This window comes from Neophocaena asiaeorientalis, unplaced genomic scaffold (assembly GCF_003031525.2).
Source record: "Neophocaena asiaeorientalis asiaeorientalis breed wild unplaced genomic scaffold, Neophocaena_asiaeorientalis_V1.1 scaffold280, whole genome shotgun sequence".
In the NCBI taxonomy this organism is placed as follows: domain Eukaryota; kingdom Metazoa; phylum Chordata; class Mammalia; order Artiodactyla; family Phocoenidae; genus Neophocaena; species Neophocaena asiaeorientalis.
Window position 1 is genome coordinate 4588341 of NW_020185321.1, and position 10427 is coordinate 4598767.

At 41.0% G+C, this 10427-nt stretch overlaps 1 protein-coding gene and 1 long non-coding RNA gene across 2 annotated transcripts in view; both read left to right on the plus strand.

Annotated features, from left to right (window-relative positions):
• The first annotated feature begins 2448 nt into the window (after positions 1-2448).
• Positions 2449-4874, plus strand: LOC112392189 (uncharacterized). The gene is made up of 3 exons (XR_003001647.1): positions 2449-2580; positions 4269-4356; positions 4597-4874. It is a non-coding gene; the product is annotated as an uncharacterized LOC112392189 (long non-coding RNA).
• Positions 4875-5747: 873 nt separating this feature from the next.
• The window catches only part of ZNF30 (zinc finger protein 30), a 6031-nt gene continuing 1351 nt past the window's right edge, over positions 5748-10427 (plus strand). The window contains 3 exon segments of the mRNA XM_024734043.1: positions 5748-5939; positions 6855-8074; positions 10005-10131. The gene's annotated coding sequence lies outside the window, so the exon portion shown is untranslated.

Sequence of the window (10427 nt, forward strand, 5' to 3'; positions counted from 1 at the left end):
GGGCCTTCCTGGGCTGGGAGAATTGGCAAAACCCTCAAGGGCAAAGGCAAAGTAGGAGAAGCAGCATCGTTAGAATTGTTGCATCTCTGCTTGAGCAGGAGGGCCCCTGGGTAGTCTGGAAGTCAAGAAATTTACTGGATTTATCTTTGTAGTTGCCATCTGTTTATGGCAAATGGATATGGCTTCCCACTGACGGAGAATCCACATTTATTTTATTATAAGACATTTATTTACATTTGAAAAGTTAGCCTTTTAAAATACTTCATAATGATAGTATGTAGAAGTATTCTGTCCCACAGAGTATAAACACATAACGGGACCTGGGTTACTCTCTAGCACAAAGTCCTGTTGATAGTCATCATAGCCATGATCATCATCAAGACCTTTTCTTTTGTTTATTTATCTTCCATTTGGCTCCCTCACTTTAATCCCTGCCTTGTTCTAGCATCCCATCCTCAAAGAGGCCTTCCCTGGTTGCCCCATGCAGAGTCACTCCAGGTCTCTTTAATCTCTTCACTCTATTTGGCTGTCTTCAGAACCTTTATGGTCATCTGATATTATCTTGGTCATTTATTTAGTTCCTTTTTGTGGCTCTTTCTTCAACCCTGGAACATGAGCTACTCTTCACCACTCTGTCTGCAAGACTAGAACAGGCAGCCCCACAGCAGATGTTCAACAAGTGGTTGACGAATGCATGACGCTACCTATGTGGACTCCAACTTCGATTTCACAAGTTCATACTGCCTCCGTGATTTAATGCCATTTTCCCTGAGAAAAAGAGGCTTAACTTCCATTGACATCCAGTATGCTTCAGAGTGTTTAAAAATGATGGGCATTTCAGACATGAGTAGCATATACAGTTAACTTACAAATGTAAAGCAGCGGTCCCCAACCTTTTTGGCACCAGGGACCGGTTTCATGGAAGACAATTTTTCCACGGACCTGGGTGGGGGGGATGGTTTCGGGATGATTCAAGCGCATTACATTTATTGCGCACTTTATTTCTATCATTATTACATTGTCGTACATAATGAAATAATTATACAACTCACAATAATGCTGAGAGGAGGCGGAGCTCAGGCGGTAACGTGAGCGATGGGGAGTTGTTGGGGAGCTGTAAATACAGATGAAGCTTTGCTCACTAGCACGCTGCTCACCTCCTGCTGTGTGGCCCGGTGCCTAACAGGCCACGGACCCTACTGGTCAGTGGCCCAGGGGTTGGGGACTGCCGATGTAAAGGCTCTGGCCAGCAAACAGTTACTTGACCAAAATAGCCTGTAGATACAAAGTGGAAGGACCCTTTTGGAGCACTGGAAACTAAGCAAGATCCTAAGTATTCCATCTGCAAATACTTTGTTGAGATGATATTTTGCTTGATGTCATAACATTGGGTTGACGGCAAGAATGAGTGTCACGCGGGCTTGATGAGACCAAATCTGCAAGTCAAAGTGAGTTTTTATGTTTGACTGTACTCAGTTTTACCACTGCATAAAAGAAAAGAAGAATGTCATAAAGGCTACAGGCAGTTCGGAGAAGTTTCACTGGAAAAAGAAACAGAAAGAGTAAAAATATCTTAATGTACCATGGAACAGAAAGAAACATTTCTTTTAAATAAAGATGACATCTGTTTAATTAGCCCAACACTCTTAAATTTTCTTACATTTATGTATCTAAAGAATACATAGGGAGTTCCATAGTGGCCTAGTGTTTAGGATTCTGGACTTTCACTGCTGTGACCTGGGTTCAGTCCCTGGTTGGGGAACTGAGATCCTGCAAGCTGTGCAGCCAATAAATAAATAAATATATATATACACACACATAATACAGTGTACAAAATTTAAATACCTAATAGAAAGTTAAAATGCTGTATCAGAGGACAGAACCATTTGTCTCACACACCTGTTTAATCCGTCTTACTATTATTACTAATTGCCACTATTAGTTCTACTGATGTTCTATTTAATAATAGCGTTTCTGTAACGGAAAAGTAAACAATACAGAACGGTAAGTAATTTCAAATACCTATTTTTCATAGTTTTATGTTAAAGTAATAACACATTTTAGTATATATTATTATGGTTTGGGGAGTCTGGTATGGTAATCCTGGGTTGGCTCTCTTCTTTAGGCTTCAAGCGATCGTCAACTCCTGTGTCCTCAACTCCGCCTTCCTGGAGTACGATTCTCCTTCTTCACTCCGGGAGGACCAACCCATTAAACCCAGCCTCTAAGGTGGGCAGAGTCAGGGCCTGGTGTCAGCCTGTGCCTGCGAACTCCCACTACCGATTGGGCGCGGGATTAGCGGTTGTCGTAGGCGGCGGGCCGCGCAGGTACTCAGGTTTCACCACTCCGGACTACATTTTCCACAGGCCACTGCGATCAGGCCCGCTTAGCCTGGGACTACATTTCCCAAAGGCCACCGGGGCAATCTAGACCTCTGCCTTTCCCCCTATCATTTGTGATTGTTGGCGCGGCAACGAGCTGTGGACTTCTGTAAGGAAAAAGTCAGAGCCCGGCCTCGGGGGAGTGCTCTGCACACTCGGACCAGCACCACCGGGGAACTGGGTTCCGGGAAGGGAAGCAGTGAGTGCGGGGCGTGCGGGCCGGCGCGAACCCCGGACCCTGCCAGGCGGGCAGTGGGAGGGTGGACGAGGCGCTCCTGGCTTGGAGGCAGGGCTGCTGCAGTCAGGGGAGGGAGGGTAATTTGTGAGAGAGAGTGCGGGTGTGAGTCCGCGAAGACTGGAGCCAGGACCTCCCTGTGAACTTGGATTCTCAGCTGAGAGGTGTGCCACTGGGACCCGTGTTGCAGGTGCCTGCTGCCGCCTGCCCCATTCCCCTCCCAGCCACAAGGGTCTGCCCCAGACAGCGGGTCCCCAGAAGGAGGTCGGTTATTGAGTCCCTGTATGAAGTTTCCCGGCAGGAAGGCACATAATTGATCTGGAGATTGGAATTTTAGAGCAGGAAAAATGACTTCCAAGGATCTGTTGTTCAAATAACTTTTCCAGTGATAATTTTATATAAAAAAAGAGAATAAGATGATATTGGCTCTAAACATTTACATCAGTCTCCGTATTGCTCAGAAAGAACGAGATTCAACCTTTGTGAATTATTGTAGTTTTGCATCTTATTGCAGAATGGTGCCTCTCTCTGTAATTTCTACGAAGAAATTAAAGGGGAAATTTAAACGTCAGAGAATATTTTCTGCTATTTTTTAAAAGAAGAGTTGCATTCCTAAGGCCAGGCTCTAAATGTTTTAGATAGAATACAAGACAGCTTGTCATTCTGATTGCTGATTCATGGATTTGTTGGAATGCGCATGTGGATCGCATCTCTGTGAACAGTTATTTTAAATATGTCAGAATTGTCCCTAGAAGATTTCCTAAAGAAAAGCTGATTCCAATCAATTAAAAAAAAAAAAAGCATGCCAGAGATAAGCAAAAATTGGAAACAAAGTTTTACTTTTATAAAAATGAGGGAGTTCCCTGGCACTCCAGTGGTTAGGACTCAGCCCTTGCGCTGGCAGGGCCTAAGTTCAATCCTTGGTCGGGGAACTAGGATCCCTCAGGCTGTGCTGCGCGGCCAAAACAAACAAAAAAGGTGATACTTCCAAGTTAGTTGTCAGATTGAGCAAATAAAAATACAGAATGTTCATTAAAAATAAAAATGAAATAAGAGGCATGTAATGTTCTTAAATAGCTAACCCGTGTTAAGCAATTATTCTATTCTAGTACGTGTTCTAACTGAATTTTCTTATTATTCTGCAAGATAACCATATGTAGTAGCTGATATTCTTATCCCTATTTTAACGATGAGAAAACTGAGCCACTGAGATGTTTGTAAATGTCAGATCAATATCATCTGTAGTTTCCCTCTCAGGTGGTTTGATCTTATCCTGAAGCCACAAAGGAAGTTCTGGTTTGGGTGATATGGTCTCTTTTTCCGGTAGAATGTAGGAATGGAGGGAGGAGAATCTGTTCACAACAGAACTGTGCAGCTCAATCTTACCATCCACATGAGCCTTCCCAAAATGGAGGCTTAGCCAGAAAACCTACGGAAGTGTCTGATTCTGGCTTCCCTGAAGAAGTGCTGTTGTTCTGCAACCAGCTGTTTACAGCTTGGTTCACTGGGTTTAGATTTATCCGGAATCCCTCTGTTCTTCCACAAAATGTTATGTGAGGGCAGTTGTGTCATAGTTTGGAAGCTGAAATGGGGGGACAAGTTTTATTGGCTGAAGTTATGGGGAACACTAAAGCCTCCTTTTTGTCTCTCAGCTCTGAATTTTCTAGAATTTGAACCCTTCGGATAGAAGAAGCCCAAGGAAGACTGATCAGTTCGTACATTTCTGATAACATGGCCCAAGTAAGTTGTTGTTTCTCCTTGAAATATTGGGATTTTTAGATTACATAGATAATTGTCATTCATTAACCTACAGTGTTCTTCCTAACAGAGCACCATCTAATTACCCGCTTCCTGATTCCTCCTAGTGAAACAGTGCCAAATAACTGCTTCCTCCTTATGAGATGTCCTTTTCTAATTGGTGTTCATGAATTCACTGAGCAAATTACTGAACAGGTCCTATGTGATATGTCTTTGCTGAAGGGCTGTGATGGAGCAGTGAAAATATGAAGTCCCACGAGAAAATTATTTGAGCTTCTTATGTCAGTCTCTGGTTTGGTGAGTTTGAGATACTGGCCTCATTTTTACCATACATCAGAAAATTAAACATTTTTCACAGACCTGATAAGATGGGATTTTGTATTGATTGGTCTCAGTCTTAATATGATGAGCTCACATGCTCTGTGAGGCTTTTAGGGACACATTAGAGATGTGATTGTGACATGGAAACATTGATAGCATGGTTCTTGCCAGGTGATGCCTGAGAGAGTGGTACTAGGTCAGTTTTGTTGTGGAATGGGACCTGCTGGACTTGGGTGAAAGGGAAACACTAAAGCCTCCTTTTCGTCTCTCAGCTCTGAATTTTCTAGAATTTGAACCCTTCGGATAGAAGAAGCCCAAGGAAGACTGATCAGTTCGTACATTTCTGATAACATGGCCCAAGTAAGTTGTTGTTTCTCCTTGAAATATTGGGATTTTTAGATTACATAGATAATTGTCATTCATTAACCTACAGTGTTCTTCCTAACAGAGCACCATCTAATTACCCGCTTCCTGATTCCTCCTAGTGAAACAGTGCCAAATAACTGCTTCCTCCTTATGAGATGTCCTTTTCTAATTGGTGTTCATGAATTCACTGAGCAAATTACTGAACAGGTCCTATGTGATATGTCTTTGCTGAAGGGCTGTGATGGAGCAGTGAAAATATGAAGTCCCACGAGAAAATTATTTGAGCTTCTTATGTCAGTCTCTGGTTTGGTGAGTTTGAGATACTGGCCTCATTTTTACCATACATCAGAAAATTAAACATTTTTCACAGACCTGATAAGATGGGATTTTGTATTGATTGGTCTCAGTCTTAATATGATGAGCTCACATGCTCTGTGAGGCTTTTAGGGACACATTAGAGATGTGATTGTGACATGGAAACATTGATAGCATGGTTCTTGCCAGGTGATGCCTGAGAGAGTGGTACTAGGTCAGTTTTGTTGTGGAATGGGACCTGCTGGACTTGGGTGACTTACTTTTTTTTTTTTTTTTTTTGCGGTATGCGGGCCTCTCACTGTTGTGGCCTCTCCCGTTGCGGAGCACAGGCTCCGGACGCACAGACTCAGCGGCCATGGCTCACGGGCCCAGCTGCCCCGCGGCATGTGGGATCTTCCTGGACCGGGGCACGAACCCGTGTCCCCTGCATCGGCAGGCGGACTCCCAACCACTGCGCCACCAGGGAAGCCCGGGTGACTTACTTTTGATTCTGAATCAACTGCATCATTATCCACTAACTGAAGAACAGACAAAGTGTTGAGTGAGGAATGCTGCATGACAATGTACTAATAAGCGTATTATCATAAGTAGTAGATTAACATAGATTACCAGAACTGGGGAAACCTGGGGCATTTGGTCCAATCTCATACAAATATAAAATAATTACAAACTCTGATATTTGTATCCCTGAGATGTACTTTTATGCCATCATGAAAAATATATTTATCAATACAAGGAAAAATGCTTATGGTATGATCTGACATAATGATCTTGAAGCTTGAGGAGTTAACAAAGTTGTATAATATCTATTTTCTAAAATAGAGATTTTTGTGCTTGAAAAAAACCCCAAACCTTTTCTCTTAAAGAGAAAATAATGTAGAGAGTAATAGTTCTTGAGAATGTATTGGGGCACCTAGCAGGCAGTGTCTTTGTGTATACTCTTATTTAACAAAGAAACTTGGATTATTTTATCCATTTCCCAATAGCTCTGGAGTATTGTGGTATGCCACAATGTAACAGGAAATTTTGTCCATAGCACAGGATTCTTCTAGAACATGAAGATATTCTGCTTCATTTACTTTTTAAAAAAATTTTATTGAAGTATAGTTGATTTACAGTGTTGTGTTAATTTCTGCTATACAGCAAAATGACTCAGTTATACATATATATATATTCTTTTCCATTATAATTTATCACAGGGTATTTATAGTTCCCTGTGCTATACGGTGGGACCTTGTTGTTTATCCATCCTATATATAATAGTTTGCATCTGCTTCCTTTACTTCTTATATCATGAGCCTCCAGCCTACTTGATTGCTCTATTATTGCTACTTTGTTACATTGGAACTCTTTATTTCCTCTCCTTTCATCTTGAAAACATTTTCTTTCTTTTTTTTTTTATTTTTATTTTTGCCTGCCTCGGGTCTTAGCTATGGCTACATTTCCTTTAATTTCACCGGAAATATGTGGGTTTGCAGTTTCAGGGATCAGTGACATTCAGGGATGTGGCCATAGCCTTCGCTCAGCAGGAGTGGGAGAGTCTGGATTCTGCTCAGAGGGATGTGGACAGAGATGTGATGTTGGAGAACTATAGGAACTTGGTCTCTCTGGGTAAGTTTACATCTCTCAAATAAATTAGAATCTTCTCCCTGAAATACTTTCTTCGTTGTACATTTTAGGGCTGTCTTAAGAAGTGAATGTAATTTCTTCTCCCTGTTCTCAAAGAAGTAGTTTGAGCTTTGTTAGGTTGGAACTGATGAAATGGCAGGATTAGAATCCTGGGGTGTTCTATAAATATTGACAAAGGTCAGATTTCCTGTTGTGTTTATGCCCAAAATGGTGAGCCCACCTGCAGGCAAAACAGCTAGACAAAGGTTCTGATTTGTTCCATCTGAAGAGCCTGTGTAATTTATTTAGTGGTGCATTAGATAAACATAAATTATTTAAAGCTGAAATTACATCATTTTATTTCTTCCAAAACAATTTACCTGATTTTGTAGTTAAAATTTATAATCCATGAGCTTTGCATTTAGGATTAAATGAATTGTAAACATAGATGTCTCAGGAAACTTTCTTTTTTCTCTTAGAAAAATAACGATAATAATGTTGATAACTCACATTGTTCTAACTATGTACCGGTCACTATTTTAAGCTCTTTATAAACATAGTACTTCATAAGGTGATTGTGGGGGGAAAAATCAGTTGATACAAATCAAATACAAATATATGTAATCATTTTAGATGAGAATGCTGAAGCACAGTGAGTTTGAGTTATCCAAGGTTGCAGAGCTAGTACATGGCAGAACCAGGAATTTGAACCCAGGTGCTCTGGGTCCACAGTCTTTGTTCTCAGTTACAATGTCATGCTTTCTGTCAAGACACAGAAGGTAGGTAGGTAGGTAAGTAGATAGGTAGATAGATTTCACTTAAAATAAGACCTTTCCCCTCCTATCTGGATTCTTGAATCCTCTTGCCATTCTCTTCTCTGTAGTACTTAGCAATCATTTTGACCTTTAGCTTATTACAAATTTAACACAGGCTTAAAGTATTTTTGAATTCATCTTTTATTTCTCATTATATGGCATTCTTACCTTGTGAGCACGTCATTCCTGTTCTAAACCACATGTGATTACCTTATTGGAACAATGGAAAGAGCCCTGGATGGTAGTGAAGAAAGATCAAGGGAGACAATACACAGGTGAGTAAGAGTATGTTGGGTAGAGAAGCCATCACTGCTGGAAACAGCCCATGTGGTCAGGGAGTAGGCACATCTCTGAGAGGTTGTTTGGAAGACCCTTCAAAGGCCTGAGACTTGGGGGAAAGATAAATATCTCACCAAATTTTCCAACTCTTTACCAGTTTTAACATTCCCTCTCATCATATTTCCCAGTCCCTTTATTAGGCTTATTCTCTTTCCCAGTATAATACTTCAGCTGTGTTTTTTTTAATTTTTGAGTTTTATTTTATTTATTTTTTTATACAGCAGGTTCTTATTAGTTATCCATTTTATACATATTAGTGTATATATGTCAATCCCAGCCTCCCAGTTCATCCCACCACCACCACCACCCCGGCTACTTTCCCGCCTTGGTGTCCATACATTTGTTCTCTACATCCGTGTCTCTATTTCTGCCCTGCAAACCGGTTTCAGCTGTGTTTTTAATTTGACTGCGTTCACCTCCTCTTTTGCATTTAGATTTATTTATATATTCTGAGGTGGTGGTAATTGGACAGAGATAAGAACAAGAAGTAAGGGCTTAGGCCATCTGATTATGTAGAACATTCCAGGCAGAGTGAACAGCAAATGTAAATTCCTTGAGGTGGAAGTGAGCTTTGTGTGCTTCAGAAGCAATAGCAGAGTAAAACATAACTAATGAGGAGCGAGTAACAAGAAAAAAGGTAGAACGTTAGAAAGGGCCAGGTTATATATTTGTTAATTATCAGGAATTTGGATTATTTTCTGAAAGTGACTAGAAGCCATGATCTAATTTATGTTTTTCCAACTTTAATTTTTTTAAATGTCTATTAAATACAAGATAGAAACCAAACAACCACATTAAAATATACAGCTTAATGAGTTATTATAAGGCAGATATCCACATAACCATCGCCCTGAGCAGAATAAAACATTTTTTTAAAAATAATTTCAGGCTTACAGAAAAGTTGCAAATTATACAAAGAATGTTCACATTGCTCTTCACTCAGAATCTGCCCTTTGGAACTCAGGGAAGGTCATGGCGGCTGGAGTCTTGCCTACAAGAAATGGGGGATAAAAAGGCTTCTGTGTTCAGGAGCCCCACAGGGTCCTCAGTTTCATTATCAGTGAATTCTTTTTGTAATAGTGTCTTTTAATAATATCTTAATTCATTTCTCTTGTCTAGGGATTTGTTTTCTGTTTTTTGTTTTTGAAATCGGTTCCTACTGTGTGCCAGAGGGTTATAGCTCTGTGCTGAATGAAACAGGGGTTGGGCTTGCTCTTGGGGAGTGTATTAGTTGTCTACTGCTGTATGACAAACTACCACAAACTTAGTAGCTTAAAACTACACTTATTTATTATCACATAGTTCTGTAGATCAGAAGTTCAGCATGTGATGGCTGAATCGAGGTACCAGCTATGACTGCAGTTCTTTAGGGCATGGGGTCCTCTTCCCAGCTCCCTGGTTATTGGCAGAATTTATTTTCTTCTTACACTTTCCATGTGGCCCCCCTCCATCTTCAAGGCAGCAGCTGGCAAGTCTTGTCCTTCTCACACTTTGAACGTCTCTGATTCCCCTTCTGCCCTGAGCCAAGGGAAAGCTCTTTGAAGGGCCTTTCCAGAGAATCCAGGATAATCTCCTTATAGTAAATCAACTAGTTAGTAAACTTGATTATATACCATTTTCCATGTGATGTATCATCTTCATAGGCATGATGAGGGCAAAGGACATGAAGGCCAAAATGCTGTCTACCACAGGGAGGTTTGGGAGAAATAAAAATCATAACAAAGAGAAATAATTATGCAGTTGAAAACAGGTCGGAATGGCGGGAATGAAGCGTTAGGACAGAAAATAAAGGCGTGGACATCCTTAGACAAGTTCAGCAGTTTCCAGTGTTCCTGATAAGTGACATTTTACCTTAAACATATACAGGATGAGAGAGTTACAGTCTGCAAGCGACACATGCCAAAGGATTTTTGGGAGTTGACGCCACCTGCAGATGGAACCAAAAGATGAGAAAATTTGTGACACATTCCAGGTGCTGAAGGGGGGAAGTGAGGTAAATAGGGAACAAAAGAAAGGAATTATGACTTGATATGAGGCCTGATAGGTAAGCAGAGACCATATTATTCATGGAAAGATACATGGATTCTATCCTAAGTGTAAAGAGAAAAGACTAAAATGTTGAAAATATTAGTGCCCAGGAACGTCCCCTGTGTATTCTGATTCATGGGGCCTGGGATGGTCCTTGAACATCAATTTTTGTTTTTTTTTTTTGCGGTACACGGGCCTCTCACTGTTGTGGCCTCTCCCATTGCGGAGCACAGGCTCCAGACGCGCAGGCTCAGCGGCCAT